The following is a 20398-nucleotide window of genomic DNA, read 5'->3' as shown; positions in this document are numbered from 1 at the left end:
CAAGGCTTGACACTTCGTGAAAACAACGATAAACCACTGTATTTTGGTGGAGGGTTCATAAAGGTCAGCCACACACTGGCTTATAAATGTATTGCTCTAACCAAATGAAATTTATGTCCATTATCATCATGTTAAAAAAAGGGGGGGCACCTGGGTGGCTCAGTGGGTTAAACCGCTGCCTTCGGCTCAGGTCCTTGGATCGAGCCCCATATCGGGCTCTCTGCTCAGCAGGGAGCCTGCTTCCCTCTCACTCTCTCTGCCTGCCTCTCTACCTACTTGTGATCTCTCTCTGTCAAATAAATAAATAAAATCTTAAAAAAAAATGGTTGGGTAGAGGGTATAGAAGCTATACATCATATAAATCCAAAAATCATCAAGGAAAATACTCTCAATTTACTTAAGTAATCAAATACAGACTAAACTGTGAGATGAAATTAAAAGCCACCATATACATTTTTCACTTGTATTTTCACTTACCTGATGACCTCTTAGCCCAGAAAACTGTTAGCTTCAGTAGACCCATAAAACATGGTCACAGGTAAAGCTGGCAAAGATGGACATTTATTTGATTTGGTTGCTGTAAGCATATTTCATTTCCTACTCGCTCTGTACTCTATGAAAATCAATAAATGTTGATTCTAGATGGGTTCTAGTTTCGAGTTCCAGTCCCTCTTCTAGTGCATGATCCCCACGTGACCCTAAGTGCATTTATAAGCTCTAAGAGTTTCAGTAACCTCATATTGAAAAAGTCTTGGGATTATTGGAAGGGTCAAGTAAGATTACAGATATTACATATCTTCGATATTTGTAAAGTGCAATATATATACTGGTTGCTTGTTATTATTATTAATATCAAAATTTAGGGTGAAGCCATTTGCCTTAGAAGAGGCTATTATGTGCATAGATTTACATGATAATTGTAAAATTTTATTTTGTTAGTATCAATTGCAGACTCATTAAAATCTGTAGGAACGGTTAAATTTGATTACACTAACGCTGGCTGAACGCTTCCCTAAGTAATTGTAGGCATTATAGTGGACACATTAACATATAGGTGACACTTAGTCCCATGCTAGTACAATTATCCCCATTTTTCAGATTAAAATACCAAGATTCTGAGAGTCTTAGTGTTTGCTTAAGCAGTAGATTTTAACAGGAAATGTATACAGCTAGAGGCACCACCAGAAAGGTTGGTTAAATGGTCTAACCAATAGCAGAGTCTTAAAGTGCAAATGGGACTTACATATTTAAAAATTTTTTTTTCCTGCTTTAAGTATGGAACGTAAGAGAGAAACACGTCTTCCATCCCTGGCTCTCTTTACAAAACCCCCTACCATGAACTAGTTAGGCTCACTTGAGGGGGGAAAAAAATCTACAGACTTGAAGTCACCCTGCATGCTGGATATTTGTTGAGAGTGACTGCAGCTGACTAGTCTGTCTAGTCTAGGGTCTAGACGGTGCACTTCGGAATCACAGGGTTAGCAACCAAAAGTTAAAAAAAAAAAAAGGAAAGAAAATTTAAGTAAACATAACCTACTAGGGCATTTTATCAAGCTGTAAGACAAATAGACTTCTTTTTTAAAAGAAAAAACGCCAACATATTTTTCTCTTTCACTTAATCTTTGATTGTCTTTCAGGTAGTGGGGGGAGGGCTGAAGTGGGAAGTGAGAGCAAAGTGATGAAGGGAAGCAGCCGGAGTCTGTCTCTCAAATATTCCTGCTCCTCTGCTCCCCGCTGCCAACCCTGTCACTCAGACGTCTCCTCAGGGGGCGGAGCAAGTGTTCTGTAGAGCCCCAAAGGGAGAAGGAGAGAAGGCAGAAGAAAAAAGAGAGAAGGGAAAAACCAACGTCCCGGTCCGGAACAGAGGGAGCAGCAGAACCTTGTTTGTAACAGAATTTTCCGTGTACTCTTAAAAAATCCCCGACTTCATCATGTTTCAGTGTACTGCCGTTTTCTTTCTCTGTCTGCATGTGTTTTCCTGTCTATCCATCTCTTTTCTAACCGAGTACATATTTAGAAATTGTAAGTAAGAGAAATCTCATTAAGAGGATGTGGGAAAAAAAAAAAAAAAGAGCATGTGGGCATCTTCTTTTCCTTCACATTTAAGCATTTTATGCCAAATGAGTTAGGTACCTATACAACAAGAGGCATACACACCATCCTACAGTCTAGATGGTAAATGAAATCGAATAAACCTATTTATTAGTAGTTCTTGATCTGTTGATCTCTGCAGTGTTGCCACTTCACATAGTAAATCCAAATGATCTACTTTGCTTCTGGATTTTTTGGTGAGCTGGAAGATGACTAAAATAATGTGTTGCTGGGAAGTAGCCTGATAGGTCTTTTCCCTACACTGGCGAATAGGAGACAAACAAGTAGATGAATGAGAATCAGCCTCTCATTTGTGCCCAGGATGCTCATTCCCAGTTAATCTGCAAGACTCTTTTCCGGGACAAATCATCAGACAGGAGTCTTCACTCCGGAAGAACAGCCAGCAGGTAATACACACAGTCAGTAAGCTGCCAGCTTGTTGACAGCCAATGTGGTGGATTTCATACTCTATGGGGATGTCAGCTTCCAGGGAGTTCAAACAGAAGCCCTAGTGAAGGCAGACTCCAAGATAGTAATTTTGCCTGTCAGGAATGCTATACCAGACGGATTTAGCAGTGGCCCGACATGTCCAGACTTTAAAGAAGATTTTGAAAGGACAAGAAAATCACTCAGGATTCCTTTTCCAGCCATTCCCAGCCATTCCCACCCCTCAGAAACCGCAGCCTTAAAATCAAGGTCTTAGCAGGAGAGAAAAGGGTCACGAGAAGAGAAATTTCCATGTGATCGGGGCAGCCTTTATACCTGGAGCTTTACTCACTTCAAGTTAGCTGTCCTCATTTTGATCCAGAATCCCTCTTCTCTGAATGCTTCATCTGGCAACAAAACCATGCTCACCAAAGCTCATGACACATTCCACTGTGGAATGAATATATATATATATATATATATATATATATATATGACATAGATTTCTAGAAACTGCTTTTCTCTAAGGGCTAGCAATGGACAAGTCTTCCAAATGAGAAGAAAATTGAAATTCACCCTGTGCAAAAACCCATTTTCACCCCCACAAATATATAAAATATTCTCACTTTCTCTCAGTGCCTTGATTTCATTAGACAGACAGACAGATAGATACACGGGAGATATTTAAAGTATTTAATTATAAAAATCAGTTATTAATAAAAATGTGGTAAAGAACCTCCCTTCCCTAGAGCTATTATAGACTTGAAGTTTTTACTTTACAATGATTAGCAAGTAATACCTCTATAAACAGCATTAAATTGGATTTTCTTCCTCACAGAAAGAAATTGTCACATGGATGGAGACTTGGTGGTTACCTTAGACTTCTCATATAAGTATCTGCCTTAATCAAATCCACCAAGTTCTGGGAACACCATCCATCTACGTGAACATGGAGATCATTTTCTAATACAGAAACCGCATTGCCAGTATGTCTAAAAAGGTATTTTTTTGGTCTGTTTCAGGTGGAAAAATAAATATCTATAGGAGACAGGTGATGGATGGATAGAGAATGATATACAATATATATACTGGTTCCAAATATACGACTAGATCCCGTGATGAATATTCCTCACCTTTTACCTCCGTGTGACATCAGTGTATAAAGATCCTATACCTTACTCCAGAAGCAGCAAGGCTGTTATTTTATTTTAAGGTTTTATTTATTTACTTGACCAAGAGATAAGAGAGTACAAATACGCAAAGCAGCAGGCAGAGGGAGAGGGTGAACAGAGAGCCCGATGTGGGTGAGGTTCGATCCCAGGACCCTGGGATCATGACCTCATTTGAAGGCAGATGTTTAACCAATTGAGCCACCCACGGGCCACAGCAAGGCTGTTCTCAACTCAGCCCTGAACCGCCCCCCAACCCCAGTATCCAATCCTCACCTTTGAACTATCCACCTCAGCAATTTCATATATTTTTATTATAATCTGGCCTTGCTGAATCTGGATCCCACTAGAGATTAATAAGCTTTTGTTATTAGGGGGCTGGAGGGAGATATGGCAAAAATATCACTAAAAATTATTTCTAGGCAGAGGTACTCTAATCTGGATCCTATCTGTTCAGATAACTCAACCAGCTCCTAAAATGTTCTATATGCTGAGCACTATATTTGCATTTGCTCAGTACCGATATTTTTTCATGTATTTATTTTCAATGATTGTTCCATTGTTCTTTGGTTATGGAGTCAGCCTTACCTTGTAAACTCTGACAGGTGAAGAGAATATGCTGGTCTAACCCTATCTTCACCCATCCCAGCTTTCAGTTTTGTATTTAAGAAATGAGCACTTAATAAATGCTGTTATTTATGAGTTTAATAAAATACCTGACTATGATTTTGGAGCACATCATTTGCTTTTGTCTTAGATAAGTGCCAATACTGTAAACTCTATTTATTTTTAATTGATTATTTTTTTCTGTTTTGAATAGCAACGTAAATCTTTCCGTGAATAAAGGCTTTAGCAAAATGCCTGCTAATAGTAAAGGCCCAATATATGTTGGTTAGCCTTTTGAGACAAAATTCAGAGTGGTAAGTTCATGGGCCTCAGGTTCTGTCTTTCCTACATTAAAAAGCTCACTATATAATTCTTTGCCATTTGAGCTTAGACAAGTCAATCTGTCTACAGTTAATATTACATTTCTGTTAGCCTTTGCCATGAGCTAATTCACATGAAGCACTAGTACAGCTCTTGTCATGAGACACAAACTTTAAAAAAAAAAAAAGAAACTATCTTCCCAAGAGCTTTAGTCAGGTCATGACATTGACTCTCCCTTTGGAGACTTCTGGAACCTTTTCTCTTTTCCGTTACAACCTAGGCTCTTTAGTCTCCTTGTGCCTCTTGGTCCATTCTTTCTTAGTGCTCTGCATACACTTTTCTTTCTCCCTTAGATCCTTGAATGCAGTCATGTTCAAATACATTTCACAATACATTCACAATACATTCTAGACTTGAGACCATTGTCTCTCAAAGGTTGTACTTCTATCTTGTCACTTCTGTACCTGACCTTGTTTCATGAACCTCAGAGCCAAAAAGAAGCCATGAGGCCTGTAAGCCTTTCTCTTCCCACCACCAAATCTCTCGGCCCAATTGAATCAGCCCTGTCCTCACTGCACACCTCTTTACAACATAGATGTGTACCCTTCCCCCCAAACAAAGACCACTTCCTCCACTTCTAGTTCAGATCTCAACGGTTCCAGCTCTCTCAGGGACTTTTGTTCCACCTGTTTCCATTCTTTTACTACATAACCTCTCCCTTTCTACTAAACTCTTCCCCTAGGCATTCAAATATGTTTAATAGTTCCTATATTTAAAATCAAATACAATAATTATAAGCCTTGCCTTTTCCTCACATGTCCTTCCTGCTCCTGCTTTCATATTTTTCTTTTAGTGACATTTTCTCTTAACAGTAAAGCTCTGGAGACCCTTACTCTCTGCACATCTCCTCCACTTCCTCATCTCCCATGTACTCTTCAACCCAGTCTGATCTGACTGGGCTCTGTGGTATCAAAACTATTTTCATTAAGGTCACCTTTAATGTTATATCTAGTGAGCATTGGTTTACACTCATCTTTGTTGACTTACTAGACTTACTAGAAACAAAAAATACTTACCTATATGATAAGTCTTCCTTGATAGCAGACTCTTGATTTACCTCATACTCTTCTGCATAATTCTGAGTCCACTTTGAATAGTGACCCCAGTCCTAAATGTTCATGTTCCTCAGGTCTTGGTTCATATATGCTTTCTCTTCTCGCTCTTCCATCTTATCATAGCAATCTGACTAATTGGCATGACTTTAAACACCTTCTGCATGTTATATATTTGCAAATGCATACCTCCATTATTGCCCATACCCTGTGTTCTGAGCTCTAGAAACCTGATAAACTATATACCTATTATCTCCAACTGAAATTGTTACAGGGACCTTAAACTTTTATTTTCAAAAACTGAGCTGTAACTTAATGTTACAGCTTAAATGTTCTTAAATGTTCTTAAATGTTGCCAGTATAGGACAACAATATTTCCATCTACTTAGTTGAGATAGGAAACCACCTACTCAGTTGTTCTTTAAGGAGACCTAGAAGTCATCTTTGATATCTCTTTCTCATTTTCCATCTATAATTCATCATCTTATCTTTCAACTCTGCCTCCTCTTCTCTTTTCCTCCACTGCCACCATGGTAATTGAGTCCCTATCATCTCACTGTTATTATTAATATAACCTCCTAATTAAACCATGTCCTTTTTTAACCCTGACCATCCGTCCTACTTCCTAGAAGCCACAATAAAATGCAGATCTTACCATGCCTCTTCTCTGCTTGAAGTTCATCCATACTTTGCCACTGACTTAAAATAAACTCTAAAATACTTAACAAGATTTAAAATGCCTTATATTATCTGATTTCTGATTCTCTTTAGAAATTTCTCTCAGAATTTGTCACTTTCTGATTATCTGAACTTCAGCCATTCTCCTCCTTATTCTTCTGGTTTCTGCTCAAATTAAACATTTTTAGAAAAGGCTTTTCAGTCTCCCAAAATTGAAGTTAGATTCTATTATAAGGCCCAGTTCTGCAATTCACTTTTCTTCTTGGAACCAATAACCATTTAAATTAGGCAAATTGTCAATTTGTATGACAATGTCTATACTCCATGGTGAGCTCCATAAAGGTAGACATCATGGTTACTTGTTCATCACTGTATCTCAAAGACAGAATTGAGCAGATCAGGGATACTCACTACATTTCAGTTGAGTGACTGTCAACCTCCATAACCTTTGTCCACCCTCGATCCTTTACTCCTGGGCATCAGACTTCTGTTTCCAAGCCTACTTGACGGATCCACAAAAATTAACTGCAGGTACCTTACACTGAGCATATTAACAACCAAACATTTTACTACCCCCTCCCAACCTGCACCCCAATGCACCAGGCAGCCCTTATCTTTGTGACCGGTACTTCATCACATTCCTCCATTTTAAGACTTTGCAGTTGTTTTAACCTCCTCTCTTTTTTTCATTCCTGATGTCCAATTGATTGCCAAAATTAGTTACTCCTTCTTCTATGGTTTTTTTCCGAAATTTATCCTTTTATTTGTATTTTCACCATTACCTTCCTATTCAGGTCTTCATCATCATTCTCTGGGCCTACCAAATGGTCTCTACCTCCAACATTTCTCTTACTCACTGCATCCCCCGTATTGGATATTGAGAGAGAACATAGCAGTTAGAAACATGGACTGTGACACCATAAAGTCTGGACAAAAGCCTGGCTTTGCTTCTTCTTGGTTATATAAAATTATCAAATTGCTGAAGCTGCTTGTGCCTCATTGCAAAAGGGAATGCCAATGATAACCACATGGTGAGGGTTAACTGAGTTAATATACATTACACATATAGAATAGTGCTTAGCACATGCTAAGCCCTCAATTAATGTTAGCTACTATTTTTATATTGTTAACATTAATCTTCTAAAAAACAGACTAAGTCGTATCACTTCCCATCCATGCCTTCCCATTGCCAAAAGGAAAAAAAAAAAATTACTTAGAATACGATTTAAAATGCTCAACAATTTATCTGGACCCAACCTATTTTAATCACAACCCGGTTCAATCTTCTTCAACTCCTAATTCCCAACTACAGCACACACTTGCATGCTACCATGCCTTTGATTATGCTGCCCTTTCAATTTGGAAGGCCTACACCACATCTCAAATACTTGTGAATTCAAAGCCAAGATTATTTTCATGACTCCATCCTTGAGTCGCTGAGTCAGAATTCATTACCTTTTCATGTGTCTCCCCTAGCGCTTGTGCCTCTATTTAGCACATTAGCTTCCTATACATTATAATGTAATCGCATACATTTCTGCTTCCTTGGCCTCTTCACTTACCCACCACCCCCAAAGATGCAATTAGCTTGAAAGATCCACGACCATAGCATCTGAATCTTAACTACTTTTGGATTTCACACAACATCCTGTACTGGTTATCAGGCAAACTGACCTGCCAGTGGTAGACACTTAGCAGTTATTTGTTTCTTCCCATTGGAAAAGAATGGAGTAGTGTAAGGTTTTGATAAAAATAAGACAACTTTCCTTTTCAGAAATACTACCTAGATGGCATGATAGAACAGCATTTTATTATTGATCTTATTGACAACTACTTAATCATACTTTGTATAAGTGACCCAAAAAACTCTATTATTTTAAACACTAGGTTTGTATAAACTATTGTTTTCTATTTAGAAAAATTATCTTACTTTATGAATATTGAGGAACTATTTCCCTATAATAAAAACCAGGAATGTGTGGTGCCTGGGTGGTTCAGGTGTTCAAGAGTCCAACTCTTGGTTTCTGCTCAGGTCATGACCTAAGAGTTGTGGAATCCAGCCCCAAATGGGGCACAGAGCTCAGCAGAAAGTCTGCTGGGGATTCTCTCCCTCTTCCTCTGCCCCTCCTCAAAACTCCTGCACTCTCTAAATAAATAAACAGATAAAATCCTTCATTTAAAAAAAGGAATGCAATATCAATCATTTACGTATTTTAATATGTTAAAGGTTGACAAATAAAGCAATCTGAAGGCATTTTTTTTCCAAAATAAAAAAGTCTTCTCTGTTTACTTCCCTATATATTCTATATATTCTGCTTACCAATTTTAGAACAGTGAGGGATTTTTAGTCAAATTATTTTATAGTCAAATTATTAACCCAAGGAAATGTAATATTTTCTGGGGATAGTAATGGAGTCCTGGGGAAAAACAAACAAACAAACAAAAAAAACCCTTAAAATTACCGAAAGATGTAGTACCACTTAAATAAACATTTTCCCTTCCAAACTACAATCTGGCCTCTCTCTGGAACAAGATTCTTCATCTTTTTGGCAGCCTTTTTGGCCAAACTTAGATCTAAGCATCCAGTGCTCCTTTAAAACAGTTCCATGAAGCCAGGAAAGAAAATTGTGCTGACCAGTACATCTATTCCAAGACCTAGGATGCTTGCTTTTTAGGCCTGATATCAGTCTAGTCAGGGTATCTCATGGCGGGGATCTCATCTCATTATTTTTTCAATTCATATTGGATTCAATGCTAAGCTATTTTCAGTCATGCACATTGACCTAGATTCTCCCACAGTGTAAGCTACTCCCCAGGAGTATGCTAGGTACTTGAGGAAACTGCATTAACACTTCCACGTTTGGTATGACAACTGGTTTTCCGGTGGCTGAAAGGAGCTACCTCCCAGGATATTAAATGATACCTTCATACATTGAAGAGGATTGACACAACTCCTCTAGGTATCTGCTGTGCAAACCAGGGGAAACCCAGAAACTAGGAGAACTTGGCTCGCTAAATAGAAGGAAAGTAAGCATTTAGATAATAGGGTTTTTTTTAATCTTCTAATGGAAATTATAGAGTTCAATTATCAGTTAAACCAAGGTCAGCACAACATCCAAGTACTGTTTTGATGACCTTCCCTTTGAAGCCACCTTCTCACAGTCACTTTCCCTCATTGAACTGCAGGATTTCTGAGATCCCTTAGAGGTGGCCCTCAACTTTCTGCCAACTGGGCCATAAAAGAGATATGTCTTCATCTTTTTGACCACATCATTAGTAGTAGAGAAGCTTAGCTGAGACTAGCTTCAGCAAGAGTAGTCAATTGTTGACTTTTATAATGAAAAAAATCTAGGGAAAGATCCTTGTAGGGTAGATACACAAAATCAAAAGACACCACTCAGTTCATTCAGTCCCCCGTATCTCCCTCTTTTTGCCATCTCTCCACCTCTCTGGTTTCCTTCTTCTGCACTTGGCTTCATTCTCTGGTGGATTCTTTTTTCATCACAGTGGCTCTTAGACAGCCTAGCATACCAGCTTAGCAAATCAGCAGAAAAATAATGTTTCAGTAAAAGTCCCAGCAATGAATCTCAGTGGACTGGCTTGGATCTTTTTTACCTTCAATGCATTCAAGTACACCCCATGAGTGCCTCTTCCATGCTGGATAGATTGAAAAAGAGTAAAACATAGTGGTTAGGAGGGGCGCCTGGGTGGCTCAGTGGGTTAAAGCCTCTGCCTTCGGCTGAGGTCATGATCCCAGGGTACTGGGATCAAGCCCCACTTCGGGCTCTCTGCTCCGGAGGGAACCTGCTTCCTCCTCTCTCTCTGCCTGCCTCTCTGCCTACTTCTCTGTCTAATAAATCAAAAATCTTAAAAAGAAAAAAAAAACACACAAAAAAAACAAAACCAAAAAAAACCCAAACATAGTGGTTAGGAATATGCAGTCAGGAGCCACTGTACCCAGTAATAACCTGGCTCTGCCCCTTCCTGACTGTGTGACCACTGGTCATCCCAGAATGAATTATTGTGGCCAGAAGGTTGTGTGACCTGGCCCATATTCTGTCCCCCTCCCCTCTGCCTCACCGAGCAGGCATCGGGAGATGTCCCAGTTGGTTTGAGATCAGTGAAGGAAAAAAAATCAAGAAGCCATTAGAAGAAAATTAAGCAGACATAAACTACAGCTGTCTATTAAACTCTTAAGTGAAAAATGACTACCATGGATCTTACCGGGTATATACAAGAGGAAGGCAAACATCACAGATACATACATCATAGCTTCCTTACACTGCACTGTTGTTTGTTTATGAGTGTGTTTCCCTAGGTAAACCCTGAGGCTCTTAAGGTCAGCGCTATTCCTAGCGAGGCCAGGGCTATCTCATGTGTGAATGCAGCAAATGTTGGCTAGATAAGGGGAAAACTACAACCTGAATCAAAATACTTTCAACAACACATTTGCAAATACGTTAGCACATTTCATTTTCCTCCCAAGAAAATACGTGGCTACAGTTACTTGGAAGGAGACTAAACAATTCAGTAGGATTTAATGACCTCCCTATTGTTTAAAAAAAGAACCAATTGATAACCACTGTCTTAGAGGTTTACTACCCATTATAGCACTTGAAAAAATACTGGTGAGGGGACTATGGAAATGAACTACAACTTGAATTAAGTGAAGGTTGTTGATGGTTCAAATTTATTACCATCAAAAAGGTAAAAAGATGTTTACTTGCTTCTTTGAAATATGCCAGTGGGTTAACTCCATCCCTAAGCTAAAATTTGTTCCCTCTTCATTAGGATATTTTCTAGGCAGGAACGGAGGTGTACACAAAGATCGACAGCTAGATTCACCCTCCCAGTTTTTGTGGCGTCCAGTTTTTATGACTCCAAAATAAATTTACCATCTAGGATTATCAATTTATCTTACAGCTTAACTTCTTTTTAAAAATGACCAAACAGAAGCTTCAATAAATATCTAGCTTGGAAACTGGCAGGACAGGAGCAAAATGCTCTCTTAGGGTGGTGTAGAAACCCTTCCAAGCCTTGAAGAGGTTATTTGCTAAATGTCTAAAAGAGTTAATGATCTTCCAAAAGGGAATAAAGATCAAACCTAGTGTCCTCCGAGCAGCACTAATGGCCCAGTGCACTAAATCTTCTACTCCTCTGTAAGTGATTTCAGTGTCTTTCTTTCCCTATTGAAAGCAAAATCCTACCCCTTTATAAGGGACAAAGGATGAAACTACTTTTAGATTGCATTAAAACCAGATGCTACCCAGGAAATTCAGTGTTAGCAGGCAGTAAATTACACTTTTAATCTGTGTGTAGTTTCTGGGTGTTGCCACAAACATATTACAGTATGTGGTACCACTTAGAGGCTAGGGAACGCATCCGCACCGTTTGGAAAACATGTGTTGTGTTAAGGATGGACTTCAGTGCGAACACAATCCCCAACCCCCCACTGGTTTAGATCTGAAACACATCATTTTGTAAGTATGAATAATAAGAACTTCAGTGCAAATTCATTTAGATTCCATCCCCCTTCCATTTCGCGAGACAAAATTAAAGAGATTTTTTTTTTTTAGCCTAACCCCCACTGCCCATTAAGGTTGTGTATATAAATAAGCCAGGTTATCTTTTTTCCTTGGGAGAAATGCTGTTTTATCTAACGGTCGCTTTCCTAGGAGTTCAATACTCCACCACTCTAAATTAGGACACTTTATCTTAAGGCTTCATAATCTTACGAGACTATAATTGGAAAGTTTATAAAAAAAAAAAAATCCTGCTTTGTAAGCTTGGCAGCTGAGATAGAAGGAGGGAATGAGAAGGGCTACAGCAGAATTACACCATCACTGCTAGCCAGACTCCACTTGACAGAGCCGTTTAATATTTTGACAAGACAAAATATAAAGCAGCATTTTATTCTGTAGAGACTTCACTAGACACAAGCATGGAAGTGCTTGTGATCAATAAAGTTTGTGGTGGAGAGTGATTTATTTACAGCAGGGTATTATGTAGAGAAAGAGCTGTGATATTTCCACAGGCTTTGACGGCATAATGGGCCCCTCTCAATCCTTACATGGAAGGGTTAGATTGTCATGGTTGCTCAGGCAGTATTCAAAACGTTATCTGATCAGCCTTAAAGACTTCAGAACGAGACAGATGATTAGTTACCCTAAACGATCCTCATCATGCAGAAATTGATGATTTAATATAGTCAATGACAGACGATTCCATTTGTACTAGATAAAGTGTCTGCGGTTTGTATCAATCATAATAGAGTTATTATTGAGCATAAAAGAAAAGCATGTTTAATATCATTAATTCCAGATATGTCGCTTTCCACATCTGGCATTCATCCATAGACCAGAACCACTCCAGGCTATCATTTCTGCCTCTATGCTGGCGACTCCAGTGTTTTTTGTAATTTCAAAATGTTTTTCAGCACCTCCAGCTAGGCGCAATAACAGTTTACAGATTACCTATGTCATCACATTTTGACAAACTTCTCAATCTGATGTGACCTTCATCTTTAGCCATCTGCTTGCCTTTGTTTCTGCTCTTTTTTGATAAACCTCCCCAGCTTAAAGCTGTAGTAGTTGTTCCATAGACTGTGCTTCTAGGTCAACATTTCACCTGTGTAAATCCAGAAACACAGACTGCAGTGTAAAGATGGTGACCTGGGTTCAGGTCCCTGGATGCCTGACCCTCCCTCACACCCTTAGTTATATTTTTCATCATTCACGTCAAATTCATTTTGAGTGTATGGAGGGGAGAGCACACAACCAGAAAAAAGGAAGCACGAGTGGGAGTTGGGGTGAGGGAAGAAGGAGAAAAGAATAATCAGAAAAACTGAGAAGTTGGAAAAAGTAGGAAAAAGTAATTTCTGCGTTTGCCTTCTCTGCAAACAACCTAACAATGGGAAAGGAAGAGACACAAACTTTCTGGGGGACAACATTCTGGTTCCCTAAAGTAAAGGCTGTGACTTTTTATTGCTTTTCTTAATTTATTTATTTTTTTTTTTAAAGGAAGGAAGGGCAGAGGAGGAGGGAGAGAGGGAATCTTTTTTTTTTTTTTTTTTTGAGAGAGGGAATCTTAAGCAGGCTCCACACCTGGCGTGGAGCCCTGCACAGGGCTCGATCTCATGACCCTGAGATTATGACCTGAGCTGAAATCAAGAGTCAGACATTTGACTGACTATTTTAAATACTCTAATTTCCAAGTCACATGTTGAAACAACAACTAAATAAGTCTTACCCATCTCCAAATATGGCACATCCATTTTTTAGGGAGCAAAATCTCAGTAAAAACAAAGAAAGTCTCTCAGATGTAAGTTCCTTCTACTCACAAATGTTTATATGGTACTTTAGGTTATAAAGAACAACAACAACAACAACAAAATTAGGGTTTTCTTTTTCTCTTTTTGTAATAAGAATTGTTTTGGGAGGGGCATCTGGGTGGCTCAGTGGGTGAAGCCTCTGCCTTTGGCTCAGGTCAAGGTTTCAGGGTCCTGGGATTGAGCCCCGCATCGGGCTCTCTGCTCAGCAGGGAGCCTGCTTCCCTTCCTCTCTCTCCCTGCCTGTCTCTCTGCCTACTTGTGATCTCTGTCTGTCAAATAAATAAATAAAATCTTTTTTTAAAAATTTAAAAAATTTAAAAAAAGAACTGTTTTGGAAGATAAACCTTCATGGATTAACAAGAATTTATTGAGTTTTTATTGAATTTATTGAGTATTTATTGAATTTTCATGTGATTAACAAGTATTTATTGGGCACCTACTATGTGCCAGACTGTGTTAGACCACTACATCAGAATATATCAGTGAACATAAGAGACAGAAAGCTCTGTCCTCAGAAAGCTCACATTATAATGTTGATTACTTAGAGAGATTATGAGAAGTTACATCGTTTTAAGTAAACCACTTGTTAAAACTTAAGGACGGGATCAAAATCACCTCAGGAAGGATAAAGAAAGATCAAGCTCTTGCTCGGCCTTCAGAGGCGCTAGGTGTCAGGCATACATCCAGTGGGAAGCAGAAAGTGTCATCACTCCCAGATGGGCTCAGTCCAGCTAAATGCTTATCTACACTAACATGCTCATTTATCTCGTTTTGTTTGGCCGGGTAGAGTAAAAAGATTCACACTGCTTCAGAGGCAGAGGGTAAGTTTTCAAGTTTAGCTCTGGTTGCTTCATCAGACTGCCTTCTTATCACGACCTCAACATGATTGGCTTTCTAAGACCAAGTCCAACATGTTCTCCAGATGTGATCACTCCTTGGTAACTCTAGAGGCAACCAAAAAATCATGGGAGTAAACACAGAGTTTTTCAATTATTTTGCTGATAACTACTGACTACATTTAAGGTATAAATACAGATTTTCAGGGGAATAACTTCTCAAAGGAGCCAAATCAGATTTAAGTACCGAAATATCCCAAGGGTCCCACTGTAATAGTAAAGCCCTCAGATTTCTAATGTTCTAGGCCTACCACAACATTTCCAAACTGTATGACAACCTCAGTAAAACTCAGGTTTCTTGTTTTCAAAATAAGAGAAAATATCTGTCTTGCCTGTTGCACGGGGTTACATTAGGAAAGATTTTTTTTAAGTATTTTTTCCAGCAAGAAACACCTGAGCTATGATCTAGTCAAACTCCTCTATTTCGTAAATGAGAAAAGAAAGGCTCAGAAAACTTAAGAGACTTACTCAAGGTCAGTCTACCTAATAGCAGAACTGGAATTAGGTCATCGTTCTTAGTTTCTTGTCCAGTGATTTTTCTTCTCTTCCATGAGAATGTAGTACAAATGCTTTGAAAACTATGACATACATAAAAAATATAGTATTATAATGATGGAGCAAAATGATGTGATCTTTCTACATCTGAGTTTTCCTATTTCTCAAAAAATAAAAAAGCATTCCTGCATATCTTACGATGGTTTCTGCCAAGAATTAAAAGGAATTGTGCAAGAAACATTAGACTTCTGATAACAATGATTTTACTCTTTGTATAAAATTTTATATGCAGATAAGACTAGTGAATGCCCATTGACAGTCATCATAGTTATAGAGCATACCAAGTTTGACATTTTAGTTCCTAACCTAATAATTTGTTCAACTGTCAGTATCAAGATAATATTGGTTGAGCCTTATAAAATAATAAATCATGGTTGTGTTTTATTTTATGCCCATGACTAAGGTTAGGTTTTTAATATCTTTTTGATGATCTAATACTCTCAAAGCAGACAGCAGACACTAGTAAACAAATACACTATTATTTGAGAAGAACTTTCTGTTCATTGATGGGTCTAGCTTTGACATTAAAATGTATATAGAGAAAGTGTCAGTCAACTTTTGACATGCAAAACGTTTGTGTCAGACTCACATAAAGCAGGTTCAGAAAGCAAGTGACCATAAAGTCACGGAATGCTAAAAATCAAAAGCCTTCTGAATCATAGTCTAAGAAGAGCACTCTTTGGTTTGGTTTTAAACTCAGTACTGATTTTACTTTAAGCATTAATCTAGTCATGTGTCCTCAACATATTTTAAATGGCCATGCCTATTTGTGTGCCCCCAAACCACTGTGCTGACAATACTATTTAAATGAGATTTTAACTACATAATTGTAGATTCATAATTAGGATTAAAAAAGGGAATCTGTATGGTAAAATAGAGGCTGTGGTCCTCTATCTCAGTTCGCAAATCTAAAAGACTGACTACTCTCCGTTATTAACTTGGTGAGCTGGCAGAGAAATTTAACTTGGAACTAAAATTATGCAAGTCATTCTGATGTAAAGGGAGGAAAATGTAAAAGGTTTTCTAATCAGTTTTCCACTTCTGAACAACAATCATCATAAATAACAAATAATGCTTCAAATAGAAAAATAAAGAATGCTGGTTTGGATAACTCTTCTCATTTCTCTTTTAGATACAGAAATGTTATTCTAAAATGTTTTAAGTTTCTTATCTATAGTTGCAAGCTAGCAGGAAACTTGAAGCTTTAATCTTTAGAAATTTATCTTGGCACATCTAATTTTTAAAAAGCAGGGCTAATTCTCTCATGCACTGTTGGTGGGAATGTAAATTGGAGCAGGCATTCTGGAAAACAGTATGGAGGGTCCTCAAAAAACTGAAAACAGAACTATCGTCCAATCGCGTAATTCCACTTCTGGGTATTTCCTTGGAGAAAAATGAAAACACTAATCTGGAAAGATATATGCACCCTTGTGCTTTTTGCAGTATTATTTACAATAGCCAATATATGGAAGTAACCTGAGGGTCCATTAACTGATAAAGATGTGATACATATACAAATGGAATATTACTCAGCCATAAAAAGAATGAGCTCTTGCCATCCACGACAGCATGGATAGATCTAGAGGGTATTATGCTGAGTGAAGTAAGTTCAACAGAGAAAGACAAATGCCATATGATTTCACTTATATGTGGAGACTACAAAACAACAAAACAACAATAAAACCTGAAACAGACTCATACAGAGAACAAACTGGTGGTTCACAGAAGAGAAGGGATAGGGGGATGAGTGAAATAGGAGAAGAGGATTAAGAGGTATAAACCTCCAATCATAAAATAAATAAATAATCATTTATTTAATCATTTATTAATCATTCTAGGCTGATATGCCTCATCTGCATAACTACATTGATGCCCTGGATTTCTGAGAGTTGGGGAACTATTTTTAAACTCTTTTCCATTCTTTGACTAGCTGGGGGAAAAAAGGACATGTATTCACTAAAATATTTATTGACTGATTGCAGAGTGGGAGTTCAAGTCAAACCTTAACAGAAAAATAAATAGATTTTTTTCTCCACATATCATATAACATAGTAGAAATGATTGTCTGACTGTAAATAATGATACTAAAATCTGTTTAATAGTCTAATTACAAGTCTCTAGGCTAAAGGAAAATGCTATCTACAAGAAAACTGAAAAAGCAAACATTAACCAAACCTAACTTTGTTTTCTATTATAAAGCTACAAAAAATAAAATACAACCATAAGACCATTTTGAAACTTGGCAGTTTAAAATTCAGATTCACAGATGCCCCATTTTACCTGTATACTAAGAGCCCAGAATATTCTCAACCTTTCAAGTCATGTGCATTCTAAGTATAACAACAGCTTAGTGTATGTATGTGAATTATCTTCAAGAAAACCAGGCCATCACCAAGGGCAAAATTTCTCCTTGAGATCTCTATGAACAATCTGGACCCAAACTTGGTGCTTTCTCTAAATTAAAAAAGAAATCTCATTTAAGGTCATCAAGAGAAGAGCAAATCTAAAATATGGTTCATTAGCTTATCATGACACTTCATGTATATATATTCAAAAAACATATTGTTAGTAAGTGGAAAGATCAGATGCCATCTGAATGTTACAATACCATGATAGGAATTCAAAGATAAAATTCCTAAAGGAAAAGAAAAACTGTGGGAAAGAAATCTCTAGCATTACAAATATAGTTGTAAAATGGTTCTCTAAACCATATCACATTCATTCCCAGTAATTAAACTTTATTCCTGCCTGGTGTCTGTATACACTAGGATTAAATATTTGAGTTTCATAGTGAAAATAGACCTTACCTCTCTAAAATATTAGTTAAAGTAAAAAATTAAAAGTAGAAGTATGTAAAATTGGAAAGATAAGGAGTATATTATTATCTGCGTATTAGAAATGTCATTTAGAATATATTTATTCTCAAATTGCCTTATTTATCTCTGTCACTCAGTACCCTATGTGTCTATTTCTCTTTTGTCAGGATCAACAAGCATGTGAAGACTCTAAATGGCCAGGGGTTATGGCAGGAAATTACACATACCATCCTGGTCTCTTCTCCTAAAGTGTATAGAAACAGTGATTACCGGTGAGCTTCCAGGATTTAGGCTGCCGAAATTCAACTTCTGGCTCTGTCACTTATTAACTATGTAACTTAACATGGATTACTAAATTTCTCTGGACCTCAGATCCCTGATCTTAAAGCCAAGTAATTCATGTCTTATGAGCTTCCCATAAATATCAGATGAGATAATGCATATAAAACACTTAGTACAGTGCCAAGCGTATAAATAATGGTCAAGAAATATTAGCTATTATTACTACTATTATTAGCCAATAAGAGCTTATCAGTCAAACAAACATACCATTAAAGTTTAAGCTCTTTGGTGCCAACATCATGTCATCCTTAGCTTTGTGTTCTTGATTGGTGAGCATGGATTGAATGACGGCCCGAATGTATGAATGAATGAACCACCAAATGCAAATATATTTCAGATAGGAGATACACACACACACACTGAAGATATATATGTATATATAGACACACATGCTCAAATATATAAAATTATATGTATATATTCATAACACAAGATCTAGGGCCTAATTATTAATCAATTAAATAAATTTACTCATATTGTCAATTAAGTAAAAATAATAATCAAACTAGATAGATATTTGATTAAATGGACCTACTATTTGATTAAATTCATAGGCTCATTTGTGTGATTCCATATGGTAGAGTCCCACTTATATTTAAATAAAAAGAAACAAAAAGTCAACTGGGATAGGAGATGATGGCATCAAATCATAAGCAGAGCAAGGTAAGTATATAGAAGCTGAAAAGAGAGGTTAGCAGCATAATCATACACTATGAAAGTGGGAATATTGGAGAATGTGGTCAAAGTGCGTTTAAGCAAAAATGTCAAGTGGAGGAGGCAAAGAGAAAGTGTAAACTCACTTTCCTTCATAAGAACAATATTAGTAAAGTAAACATATTGCCTTGGAAAGATTACATCAAGCATTCCGAAACCAAACTGAAATAAATATTGAAGTAGCCAGGCATTTGTCTCTAGAAAAAATCCCTTCCACTTTAAGCCTTATTGAAATCGTGTTATTCATTAAAGACCCACATCCAAACACACACATGCACGCACACACATTTGCACACATACACACTCATTTCTTGGTTACCTAAATTAAACATTTTAAATCATTCTTAAAAGGACCAAAACCATATATATCAGTGTAAACAAACAACAACAAACATTGACAGCGATGAAAAATCTAACAACTAATCTTTAACAAACCTCCGTATCTGGAATATTATGAATTAGCAACAGACAAGAGTCTACATTCCTAATTGCAACTCTGGCACAGATCTGATAGTAGTGACTACTACTGCTCACTTATTGTATTAATTTTTCCAAGGTCAGCTATGCAATGGCCCACCATCACAGATAATTCCACTTCTATGAATTTGTTTCTTGTCACATTCACATCAAAGGAAAAGAAAAATGAGTTAACAGTCAGCATTTAGAGGTTGTTGAAGTGGCAGAAGGTTCAGTTCCTTTAGAACAATGACTCTGGCTTGACGTTGTGTGATTGTAAGGTAAAATACTGTCTTCCCTGAAAGAGCCTTTGTCTATAGCTGAAAGGAAATAGTATGTCTACTCCTGAAAGTGAAATATGGATCTGCAATTTTATGAGAAAGTGTATCATTAGTCATCAAATATATTCTGAGTATATTTTTTAAATTATTTCTGTTCTGTCTTATAAAAGAGACTATGGGCTCTGCCTCCTGTAGTTCTCTGTCCCTCTTTCTGTCTCTGTCTCACAACATGCACACACACACAAACACACACTCTCACTCACTCCATTTACATGGCAAAATGGTGCTCTAGTTGGCATTCTGTTGTCCAAACCTTGGTGTTCTCGAATCTTCAATGTGTTTGAAAGACAGATGTTACATTTTTTCACATTGAGTGAGAAGACTGAATCACCAACATTGTAATCCTTGAATGTAGCCAATCTACCAGGAATGAAGTACCACTTATCACAATACAATTCCATTAAGATGAATACGTATAGAAAATACATATATCAAGACACCTAAACAACTGATGTATAGTCAGTAGGCTGAAGTAGAAGTGGCACAATATGTTCTATGGAATCACCTGAAAAAGAAGTCCAGGAGGACATCTTGTTTACCCAGGC

The sequence above is a fragment of the Mustela putorius genome, unplaced genomic scaffold (genome assembly GCF_011764305.1).
Source record: "Mustela putorius furo isolate JIRA1106 unplaced genomic scaffold, ASM1176430v1.1 tig00003869_pilon_pilon_pilon, whole genome shotgun sequence".
Classification (NCBI taxonomy): domain Eukaryota; kingdom Metazoa; phylum Chordata; class Mammalia; order Carnivora; family Mustelidae; genus Mustela; species Mustela putorius.
The sequence above is the reverse complement of the archived record's forward strand: the minus strand, read 5'-3'. Positions refer to the sequence as shown.